General features: G+C 47.7%; 1 pseudogene; it reads left to right on the top strand.

Moving 5' to 3' along the window:
* The first annotated feature begins 1,149 nt into the window (after positions 1-1,149).
* LOC132566824 (endoplasmic reticulum resident protein 44-like) lies at positions 1,150-7,023 on the top strand (annotated as a pseudogene).
* Positions 7,024-12,017: the final 4,994 nt, after the last annotated feature.

Raw genomic sequence — 12,017 nt, 5'->3', positions numbered from 1 at the left:
GTCACTCCAAAACAATCTAAATCCTTTAATGTTAAGCCAGAAGTTATTTCTATTCCCTGGTCCAGTTTTGATAATGCTTCCCAAATCTATCTTTCCCCCTCCATTTCTATTTTTAAATATCATCACTTATCAGCTGTGCTGTTCCATTTTCCATTATGTTGGGCATGCAATGTTGTGCTGCTGAATAGCCATAATGTGCTGATTTTGGATGGCTACAGCTTACCGCCCTTGGTTACTTGGCCAATGAAGGCAGACAGGTGGAATTGTTTCTATTATACCTCTATGGAGACTTAGAATAGTGGTAGGTGAATAATTTTGGTCCCTTTTTATATCCACAAAACCCTATTAAAATACACTTTAAATGACCCTTGAATACCACTGGAGTGCCTCTTAATGATTCAGGGAAGGTAGGAAGTTCAAACATGCGTTGCTGTACTTATATAAATAAGAATTTGACTAACTGGGATAAAAATCATAATGTAATTTCACATCTGCACCAAGAGATTTTTGTAATGTCATCAATTTATCTACAGGATTTTTATATGAAAGCATATAGAATGGATGGCTTTTGTTAGTTTGTTAGTCATAGTCGTTGAAATTCAGTATGTCAGATTTTCTGTTCTCCATTAAGAATACTGTGGTTGTTCTGAGCACAGAATATTCAAATAGTTTTGACAACTTTGTGATGCCTTGTTGTTCTGCAGTTACTCCATTGGCTGGGCTCAATTCAAGGTACTAGCAATCACATACAAAGTACTTCATGGTTTAGATCCTCATATCTGCAAGACTGCCTCTCTGCCTATGCTCTGCCATGACAGTTTTGCTCATCTGAGCAGGATCTTCTGCATGTGCCAACCTGCAAATGGGCAGGATCAACAGCTGGCTGTACATGTGCATTCATTGTTGTGGATCCCACCTTGTGGAATGGCCTCCCTGAGAAGGTCAGAAAGGCTTCCACATACTCTTGCTCAGCCAAGGGGCAGGTGGTTGGGCAGGTGGTAGGGCAAATGAGGTCAGACTTCTCCCTCTATTGAGTGAAACTTGCCCACTTTGGTGCAGTTGCCTTGGAGGCTGGCAGAAATCAGGAGACTGGGAAGCCGCCACTGCTGCTTATCCCGTTCCCTCTCGTGGCACTACAGGCCACTTGTCATGAGAGTTGCTGCCATTTTCCCGGAGCCCAGCCTCCTTCTCTTCCTTTTGTTGTCCTGCCTCTTTAATCCAGCAAGATGCAACATAATAAGCCTTGATAGTGGAATTATACTTTAAAAAATGCAGGTGTTGTTTTAGTGAATTTTTATGCTGACTGGTGTCGCTTTAGTCAGATGATGCACCCCATCATTGGGGAAGCTTCCAATGTCAGTAAGAAAGAATTACCAGATAAGAATCAGGTGGTGTTTTCCAGAGTAAATTGTGATCAGCGCTCAGACAAAACCCGAAGGAATTGGATAAGCAAGTATCCAGCTTTGAAATTGTTCTGGAATAGAATGATAAGAGCCCCATGGCGCAGAATGGTAAAACTACAGTACTGCAGTCCAAGCTGTCTGCTCAGAACCTGAGTTTGATCCTGGCAGAAGCTAGGTTCAGGTAGCTGACTCAAGGTTGACTCAGCCTTCCATCCTTCAGAGGACAGTAAAATAAGTGCCCAGCTTGCTGGGGGAGGGGGAGTGTAGATGACTGGGGAAGGCAATGGCAAACCACCCCATAAAAAGTTTGCCATGAAAACGTCATGATGCAACATCACCCAGAGTCATAAACAACTGGTGCTTGCACAGGGGACCACCTTTACCTTCAGAATGATGATAAAGAGAGAATATCAGGGACAAAGATCAATGACAGCAATAGCAGATTATATACGACAACAGAACAACACTTCCCATTTGAGAAGTAAATTTGGAAGAAATTAACCCTCATGATCACAGTAAAAGAAACACTGCTGGATACTTTGAACAAAAGGAACAATCCCATTCAAGAAGTATTGAATTTGGAAGAAATTAACCCTCATGATCACAGTAAAAGAAGCGTTGTTGGATATTTTGAAAGAGTAGCAAATTGCCCCCCCAGGCGGAATAACGAGGCAGACAACAAGTTGGGTTAAAAGGGCCACTTTATTAACTTAACGGCAAGGGCAAAACATGGGGACAGGACAAGCCAGGGGTCATCCCGACCACCTCCTTGACCTGGAACTGGGCGAGCCCCCTGAGCCCCGGGTGTGAGCCAACCAAACGGCTCAGACCCGGCCGGCCCGGCAACTTGATCACCGCTCACCGTAGCTCCGCCATCCCCACAGGCTGCAGCCTGGGATGCGGACGCTCACCGCGTGCCGGGATCCAACAGACTCCCTGGAGCCAACCTTGGGCCGTACAGCTTGCGGTTCCCCAGGAAGTCATGCACCAAATGGCGCGATGCTACGGGAGCTCACCAATCCCCAAAACATAATGCCAACCACAAACTGCCAGTGACCAACCTATATAACGGCACCGCCACTCTAATTGCCAACACCAAACATCATCAGTACAGGGTAGGCAAAAACACCCCCGGACAAGGCCAATCATCCGAGTGCGAAAAATTCCTACCCGGCCCCCAAAACAGGCGACCAGCCTCTGCCTGAACTGCATGAAGGGCGGGCGGGCGGGCCGAGAGCGATTTTCAACTGCGTGCCAGGGGGCGTGGGCAGCCTATAAAGGCTGCCCATCACCCCCTCCCTCCTGAGATGATCCATTGCCTCGGATCCGCGCGGGGAGGCAATGGGCGGCCCCCAGCCTCAGCAGTCGATGGACTGCTCGGCTAGGAAGGGGCCGAATTGCCCCCCCAGGCGGAATAACGAGGCAGACAACAAATTGGGTTAAAAGGGCCACTTTATTAACTTAACGGCAAGGGCAAAACATGGGGACAGGACAAGCCAGGGGTCATCCCGACCACCTCCTTGACCTGGAACTGGGCGAGCCCCCTGAGCCCCGGGTGTGAGCCAACCAAACGGCTCAGACCCGGCCGGCCCGGCAACTTGATCACCGCTCACCGTAGCTCCGCCATCCCCACAGGCTGCAGCCTGGGATGCGGACGCTCACCGCGTGCCGGGATCCAACAGACTCCCTGGAGCCAACCTTGGGCCGTACAGCTTGCGGTTCCCCAGGAAGTCATGCACCAAATGGCGCGATGCTACGGGAGCTCACCAATCCCCAAAACATAATGCCAACCACAAACTGCCAAGGACAGCGCCAAGCCTCTGCTTAGGCCGCTGTACCCCCAAACTATAACCACGGCCCAGCCCTTGCCGCAAGTCAGTTAAGACCTCGTTGCCCTTTTCTAACAAATGCACCCCAACTCCCAATATAATTCTGGCCTATAGGATGAAATCGAAGGAAAGAGACGTAATCCCAAGCCCACACACAGGGCCATGCCCATGCACGGTTGGCTTGCATGCAGAGCGCTCCAACCTTCAGGGTCCCGTGCCGTCCGCTAAACTCGGCCCGGCAACATGGCCAACCCCAGGACAAGGACGCCCGGCCACCGTTTCTTGATCAAAGCCAGGTCCGACCGGGCCAGACTCGAAAGGGCCTTGCCATCGGTCGGACCCAAATCGTTCCCATCCAGCTGAATTACAATAATCTGTGGTGGAGGGTCAGCCAGCTCCCTAAACAGCCTAGGCAGGAACCCAGGCCACCTCAATCCACGGCGGCCTCGCCAGGTGATCCCCGCTCGGTCGCTCAGGCCCACTTGTGAACCAATCGGTGTCCGACGGGCCTGGCGTGCCGCCCAAAAGACAAGCTGTGGCCGCATGTAAGGATCCACTCATCGCTAGCCACGGCCCCTAAAAGAGAAAACTATTAGAACTGGAAACAATAAAACACCTGGCACGAACAGCAAAAGGCTCCCTGCAACTAAGGGAGTAGAAAACCTGCTTTAAGACCTCAAAGGCCTAACATAAACACGATGGCACCAGTTTCCACCTCCCGACCCGCCGGATATCATATCCCCCATACCCAAGCGCTGTGGGTGAGTAAGCCGCTCTGATTCTAAGGAATGAATACCAAAATTATGACTGCCGAGGCCCAAATGTTACAAGGCACGGCTAGTGATGACCAAAATAGGTGCTGTGTCAAGTGGGGCTTCCCCAGCGCGGCGGGAAATTAAAACCAACTCATTCCGACTACTGCTTAAGAACCCTCCGACGTATGGGGCTGGGGCCCCTTTGGAGGGTGTTGACCGGTACCATTGCCTGACCGCTCATTAGACCACCTCTGCTTTGATCTGGTGCATGCCGTGGAGGCATGAGGGCCTGCGCAAATCGGGCACTCATGCTTATATTTACAGGCCTTCCTGGAGCATGAACCTTGGGAGGTGAACTCCCAGCAAAGTAGCCGTGGCTGAACCGACGGCCCCTCGGAAGCACGGGCGCCAGAGATGGTCGTTCCAGTTGTCTTTTGCACTAAGTGCCCACTGTCAGAACGCTCCCCAACATTTGGTTTTGCGGGCGCCATGAGCTGCAGCCAAAGCTGCTGGTTAATCTGATTCCACTGAAGGAACGGATTAACTGCCGCACGCATGCGGAACTGCTCATCATACTGGAGCCACGCCCCACCAGCAAAGTCATTATACGCCCGGTATATTATATCACAATACTGGAACAATGGGGAGGCTCTCCATGGCTGGGCCCTAGCAATGACGCCCGCATAAATAAGAAAACCGGGGAGCCAATTAGCCCACGTTCGGTCAACTTTACGACGCTTGAGCTTCTCCTTATCCTTCTCGTCAAGCTCGTCCTTTGATTTTTTCTCAAGTTCTCTATATAATAGGCTGAATACATCCACGTATTCTCCTTTCAGAATTTTTTCTCTAGTTGCTGCTGTGAGATGGTCACCCAGGGGCATGGCAGGGTCCCCAAAAGGAACAGCATGGAAGTCCAAAGAACCGTACGGAACAGGTGGGTGGGGTGGGAAACCCCAGATTGTACCATGCTGCCCGGACCACGGTAAAGCCGCGGACGCGGCTTGCTGCCATCCCCACGGGGGCACACACACTGACGGACCCTGGCCGCCTAACCCGGCACTACCTCCGTAACCATCGCTCCCAAACGCCGTGCCCCATGGAAAACCAGAGCCACCAGGCGTGGGCGCTGCCGTAGAGGTGCTCGCCAGCGGCAGAGCACTGGGGACCGCATGTCTACCTAGAAGTGACCCGGCCCACGAATAATTGGCCCCTACCCCCTGGGCTCCTCCTCCAGACCTGGAAGCAGAAGATACATTGGGCCCCCATGGGCCCCAAGGCCATACCGTTCCCTGCTGTGTCACGGGCAACTTACCATCCCCCGCAGGCGGCACAACCACCACCGCCTCGGGCTCCTCAATCTGCTCCTCTTCCTGGGGCACTCCTTCCTTCGACGCGCCCCCACCTCCATCAGCTCCCTGCAACACAGAAAGGCGAGCCAGCACCTCCTTCTGGAAAGAGATGGTGGCAGCTCGACTGGACCCTAACAAACCGGTGGCCCTCCTAGCAGGGCCCACCACACCCCTAGCTTCCTCCAGGGCTGCCAATTGAGCCATAATGGCCTGCCGTGTTTGAGCCTCATCCCCTTCCTCCTGCGGGGGCAACTCTGGGGGTGGTCTCTTGGGAGGTCGCTTAGCCGGTTGTTTGCCTTTTTTATTACCCTGTCCTTTCTTGGGACCCATGTTTACTTCTTATCTTTTCTCTCTTTCTTTTTTTTTTTTTTTTTTTTTAACTACCCTGAAGAAGACGAGCACAGGGGAGTATGAAGGCCAAAGGAGGGGAGGGAGCAAGCACCAGGCCCCAGTAGAGGCCTAAATTCCCACCCTTACCAGGCCTGCTAAAGGCCCTGCAGAACGAATGGCGAGGGGGGGGGGGTGAGCAATGCAACAACTGGCCCCTTAAGGCGCCCGACGCCTCCCCGACGCCACCGCCAAACAGCTGATCGTAAGTCCTGTGCTCGGAGCGCTTCGCGCTGCAAAAGCCGCCCAACGAGGACTGCTGGTTCGCTGCAAGGGGTAAGGAAAAAGGGGGGGGGGTGAAGGAAGGCCTAGCCAGGGACTCCCACCGCCCCGCGGAAGCCGTAAACGAAACAGACCGCGCCGCAAGCAGGTTCACGACGACGAACGGCTCCCGTCGCCCAGACAGGCTGCCGCCGCTCTTCTGACGTCCCACAGACCGCCGCTGCTCCGAAGCGTGCAAAGCACGCTGACCACGGCCACGCTCGCTCTCAACGGCCCTCAGCCAGCCTGCAGGTGACTGATCCGGCCGAGAGCGATTTTCAACTGCGTGCCAGGGGGCGTGGGCAGCCTATAAAGGCTGCCCATCACCCCCTCCCTCCTGAGATGATCCATTGCCTCGGATCCGCGCGGGGAGGCAATGGGCGGCCCCCAGCCTCAGCAGTCGATGGACTGCTCGGCTGGGAAGGGGCCGAATAGTTTGCATGATGATTGTGTCTTGCGTTTCGGTCTGTTTCTGAACTAGAAAGATTTAGTGGGGACAATGTAATTTACAAACCACCAGGGGAAATTCCCAAATACAGTCTACTTGGGTTCTCTGACAAATTTTGACTTGGTTTATGCATGTACTCAAGATACTTTAAATGTCTCCCTCTTATTCATGAAATCAGATTTGAGAAAAGAGAGGAATTGACAGAAGTTGGCCTTCCTTTCCTGATACTCTCCCAGCAGTAAATTGTGCAGCAGTTCATAAGTTTAAAATGCTTGATAAACTTTTTATATGCTGATGGTGGTAAGTTTAAACATCCACTTCTCCACATTGAGAAGACTCCATCAGATTGTCCTGTCCTTGCTATCAACACTTTTAGACATATTAACATTTAGACAAATTAACCCTCATGGTCACAGTAAAAGAAGCATTGTTGGATATTTTGAATAAAAGGACTCAGGTAACTTCTCAGACTTCAGTTACTTGGGTGTTCCAAGTAAACTCAAACAATTTGTACTTGATTTGTACTCCTGAAAGCTGCACAGGGAGTTTCATTTAAATCCTCATGGCTCTTGTTATGTGCATGCATTTTAGCATTAGTTGGGTGAATGAAAGGGAACAGAAAGGAATGCAGGCAAAGGGGAACACCCCCCCCCCCCCGGTTGAAAGTAACCAGACTTTTTCTGCAACTGACAAGCATCCGTGAAGCCCCCATTTTTCATATTGCCAAACGCCAGGGGATTCTCTGCTGTGTTATTGGCCACTGTGAAAAATAGGTCACATGATCTCATAATATGGAAGGACATACTGAGTGTACTGAATGCATGGAAGAACCCACTGACACTTGCATTTCAAGTTAGTGGCAATGCGTGCGTGTGTGTGCGGGTGTGCACCTGTGCAAATTCGGCTGCAATTCTACCACACCTTGCACAGGGCTGCAATTTGTGAAGGGGAGGAGTCCTCTAGTAGAAGCTCTGGCTTGCTGTCCCTTAGCTTCCCCAACTTTTCTTCAAGGAAGGATATCTTCAAAGGATCATTCCAGTACAGGGAAGTGCTCCCCTGAGTTCTTCCAAACTCCTTCCTTTCATCATACCATTACAACCAGTAAGAATAAGATGGTGCTGATTCTTTTTGGCTGCAGGAAGAAGATTGGGGCTTACTATACTGAGTTCACTTATTTAACCTGAAACATATTTTATTAATTTATTTATTTAAAGTATTTATATCTTGACTTTCCACAATGCCTGCTGGCTCCCTGAAGGCACAGCTCCGCTCTGCCTCCTCCTGCTGCCCAATTTCAGTTGGGCAGCAGGAGAGGGCAGCCTAGCCTGGCTCATTGTGCCTCTAAGGAGCTGATGGCTCCTCACACTCACAGCTCTGCACTGCCTTCTCCCACCACCCAGTTGAAACCAAGCGGTGAGAGAAGGCAGCCCAGCTGGAAGTCTTTTTTTCAAAAAATTATTATAAGCATCATGAAACTAATGAAGGTCTCATATTGATAGACTCAAGTTGCTTGTAAAAAAAAAATAAAACAATGAGGGGCACACCAATAAAAGGCAGAAGGTACATACATAGTGGGCAGAACGATCTCAGTGTTGGTGGATATTGACCTTCAAGTGGCAGCAAAGGGGCAGGGGAAATATGAGGGAATCTGCAGGCTTTTGAATTACCCTTCAGCTCAGAAGCAAAGCAAGTGGAAAATCAGCAGAAAACCACTCTCAGAAAACCCGCAGAAACAGTGATTGGAATGAAAATTGAGCGCTGAAGGGGGGGGGGGAAACCAATGCAGGATGAAAAAGAAAACATGACAGACATGCACAGTGAAAGTGCGGCAAAACATCCATGCATAATAAGCCTCCTAGTCAGACCACTACCTTATGCACAGCTGCCATCCATCTGCAATTTTGTTTTGCTAGTGCACTTTGCTTGAGCTTGTAATCATTCTTTCATGTAGCTCCAAAAATCTTGCTTAATCTGACTTTATGGGTACTAACTTGTAATTAAAGACAAAAGCTAAGCATTGCTAAAGCATTCAGGTCCTCCCCTCAGCAAACAATGGCTTTGACAGCACAAAGCACTAGGCAAGCAGCTGCCGGGCTATTATGATAGAAGGGCTCTTTGGATGCACTTGGAAAGATGTGTCCTGTGATATTTTGGTTGTTTTTTTTCTTAAGCAAATCACCTGGATTCAGATGACTTATCATCAGAACATACTAAACTTTTGTTTAAGAAAAAAACTAAACAATAAACTAAACTTTTGAAAAAGGGTGTGGTTTTTAATTTTATTTACAGTAAATAACAATAAAATCAATAACCATACTATGCTTAGAAGATCTTTCAAAGTTCCAGTCAGATCAGGGGCATAGACTTTTCAATTTCTCGGGGGGGGGGGGCTGGGGCCCAGCCATTGACATTTGATCCAGTGACATCATAGGAAGGAGACAGTGACATCACAGGGAGGGCCTCCATTATCACTACCTATGAATTTATGGAGAAGCTCCCTCCCCATAAATTTAGGGAGCACCCTCCCCCAACAATGCCCATGGACCAGGCCAAATCCAAAAAAGGTGGGAGTTGGCCAGTGGTTATAGTGGTATCTCAGAGGTCTCTTGCTATGTCCTGTTTTTGAAATTCACTTTTTGAATAGTCACTTTAAGATCCGCAAATATACATATCATGTGCATAGGACAAACTAATGGCCACAAATTTGATAGTAAAAGGCAATACAGAAAAGTTTTAGGGGAACATTTCCCTTCCCCCTGCTGTTTTCTGATGACCCTGAAGCATGGGGAGGGCCTCCAAACTGGGGGATCCCCTGCCTGCAACTGGGGATTGGCAACCCTATGCCTAGGTGGTGAACAATTGTCAATACACACTACTTGACCAAGTCTTTAAGAATGCAGTCATTTTGAAAAAAAAAAAAGAATAGGTTTGCTGGGGCCATTAATTTTCAAAAGGATCTGGTTCAGCATCCATTAAATGAATGTAAACATTCACAGGCTTGAAGAAGACACAAAATATCTACCTGCCAAAAGATCCCCCTAATACTATAGCAATATGTATGCAACATAGCAATACAGTGCTATTCTTCCCCCCAATTTTTTCTCCAATCATTAACTAGTTGAACAAAGTTTGAGTCCAGTAACACCTTTAAGACTTAATAAGTTTTATTTTGGGTATAAGCTATCCTTTGCTAGTACACTTCGTCAGATACATTGAAAACAGTTTCCTCAACCCTTACTTACAGGGGTTGGGTGGTTGTCAGAAAAGCCAAGGTGCATAAAATACTGGATGATTATAGCTGATTACAGCTGAGACTGGATGTGAGAAAGATCTGTGGATTGCATAAAATTAGCATGCAAACGCAAGAGTTAACAAACAAATATGGGAATAAGGTTTGAGGTTTCAGTTTTTACCTACAAGTTAAACAACATTCCATTATGGGTACGACTGGAAAGCTTAGTATGTCCACTCCTTAAGATTCACTGAAACAGATTTCCTCAAGTATTACACATAGGTAAGAAAGGAGGGGTAAGTAACTGAACAATAAATCCAGCTAAGACTGGAATAACACATTGGGTAAGATGTGTAAATCACAGTAAATTGGTATACAGATAATAAGGTAAAGGTAGGTAAAGGTGGTCACCTGTGCAAGCACCAGTTGTTTCCGACTCTGGGGTGACGTGGCTTTCACAACGTTTTTACGGGGTGGTTTGCCGTTGCCTTCCCCAGTCATCTACACTTTCCCCCCAGCAAGCTGGGTACTCATTTTACCTACCTCAAAAGGATGGAAGGCTGAGTCAGCCTGGAGCCAGCTACCTGGCTGCAGGATTTATTACTGGATTTATATCCCGCCCTATACTCTGAATCAGAGTGGCTCACAATCTCCTTTACCTTCCCCCACCCCAACAGACACCCTGTGAGGTAGGTTGGGCTAAGAGAGCTCTTACAGCAGCTGCCCTTTTAAGGACAACTCCTACAAAAGTGATGATTGACCCAAGGCCATTCCAGCAGCTGCAAGTGTAGGAGTGGGGAATCAAACTCGGTTCTCCCAGATAAAAGTCCATGCACTTAACTACTGCACAAAACTGGCTGGCACCAACTACATGTTGGGTTCAGTATATGCTACAGTTTACAGCTGCTGTTGATACCTAAATCATTCAGTTTTCACCTATACTCAGAAATCAAACTTTCATTTCATTTCATGTATTCAATATGTCCTGCCCTACCCACAAAATGGACTCAGGATGGCTCACATCATAAAACCAACAGCAACAAAACAATAAATAAGATCAATGATTAATAGCAAAAAAAGGCTCATGTCAGATAAAACAAGCGTGTATGTAATCTAAATAAAACAGTGTACATGCACACAAAAGCTGATGCCCAGAATAAAACTTGCTTGGTTCTTAAAGGTGCCATTGGTCTCAAATTTTGTTCTGCTGTTTCAGACCAACATAACTACGCCACCTGAATCTATTAGGAAAATTTTAAAGGCCTCTGATCTTCATGTCCACCCACACTCAATCTCACTTCCCCCCAAATGTATTTTGAATCCACCAAAGAAAGCCTGCAGTCTGACTGTTGGTTCATTAAAAGTGGGTGTAGCCAGTCAGGTTTTATTTTCCAACAGACACCAAACTTATAAGGATTGATATGTGCTGGATATCAATACTTTAGTAATTAATCCAGAGAATCCAAAGATACAAGTGAAAACTTTTGCAGATCTTAATTACCTTACAATACCAGGAGTCCTTCAACACTCTAGATCGGCTGGATGGATGAAAAAAATAGTCACTTTTCTAGATCTCAGAGAGGTTTGTATCTCATGTGTGCTGCGAGAGCTATTCCAGGAAGGAAAGTTACCAGATCTCCTCTCCTTACCCCCTTGACTCAGGTCTGCCAATGTATTGATTTACCCAATTAGAGTTTACCAACACTGGTTAATATGCATATTGACACCATCCCTCTAATTCATTTGTGTCTGTTTTAGCTCAATTAGCATTTCTAAGAAGCTGAAGTTAAGTCATTACACTGACTTTGCAGCTCAGAGGGAAAATCACACATAGCCTTTATCACCCCATTCATGCCTTTGAAGCCCCAAGTCCTGTGTTGGTTGCCCAGCAGGGGCTAAGCCATCTGGGAAAATCTGGGGGGGGGGCTTCAGCCCCTGAGCCCCCGAGTAGTTTATGCCTATGAGTCAGATCATTATAAAAGCACCATGAGATAATGAAAAATGTGTACCTTTGATTCCTTTGGAACTTTTTGTTCTCTCCCAGGCAGGAAATACAAGTGGCTCATTATTTTGACCAGCATATATATTATTTTCAAAGGATGTACATTCAAATAGTTCTGGTCCAAATATATATGTGTAAAATTCCCTCTTATCAGTATTGGTTAGATATAGTCAGGTATCTGGACCAATATTTGAGTTTCTCAGAATATTGGTAATTGGGCCTCTAGTATTTCTGAAATATTTGGGAGTATTCAGGAATATCTACAGCCAGTATTTTAAAGTACCCAAGGCCTGTTTTTCTTCCATTTAACAGATTTCCTCAGTAGTGGGAAGGAGGGTGAGGGAGGCAGCT

This window comes from Heteronotia binoei, chromosome 1, assembly GCF_032191835.1.
Source record: "Heteronotia binoei isolate CCM8104 ecotype False Entrance Well chromosome 1, APGP_CSIRO_Hbin_v1, whole genome shotgun sequence".
In the NCBI taxonomy this organism is placed as follows: Eukaryota; Metazoa; Chordata; class Lepidosauria; order Squamata; family Gekkonidae; genus Heteronotia; species Heteronotia binoei.
The sequence above is the reverse complement of the archived record's forward strand: the minus strand, read 5'-3'. Positions and strand labels throughout refer to the sequence as shown.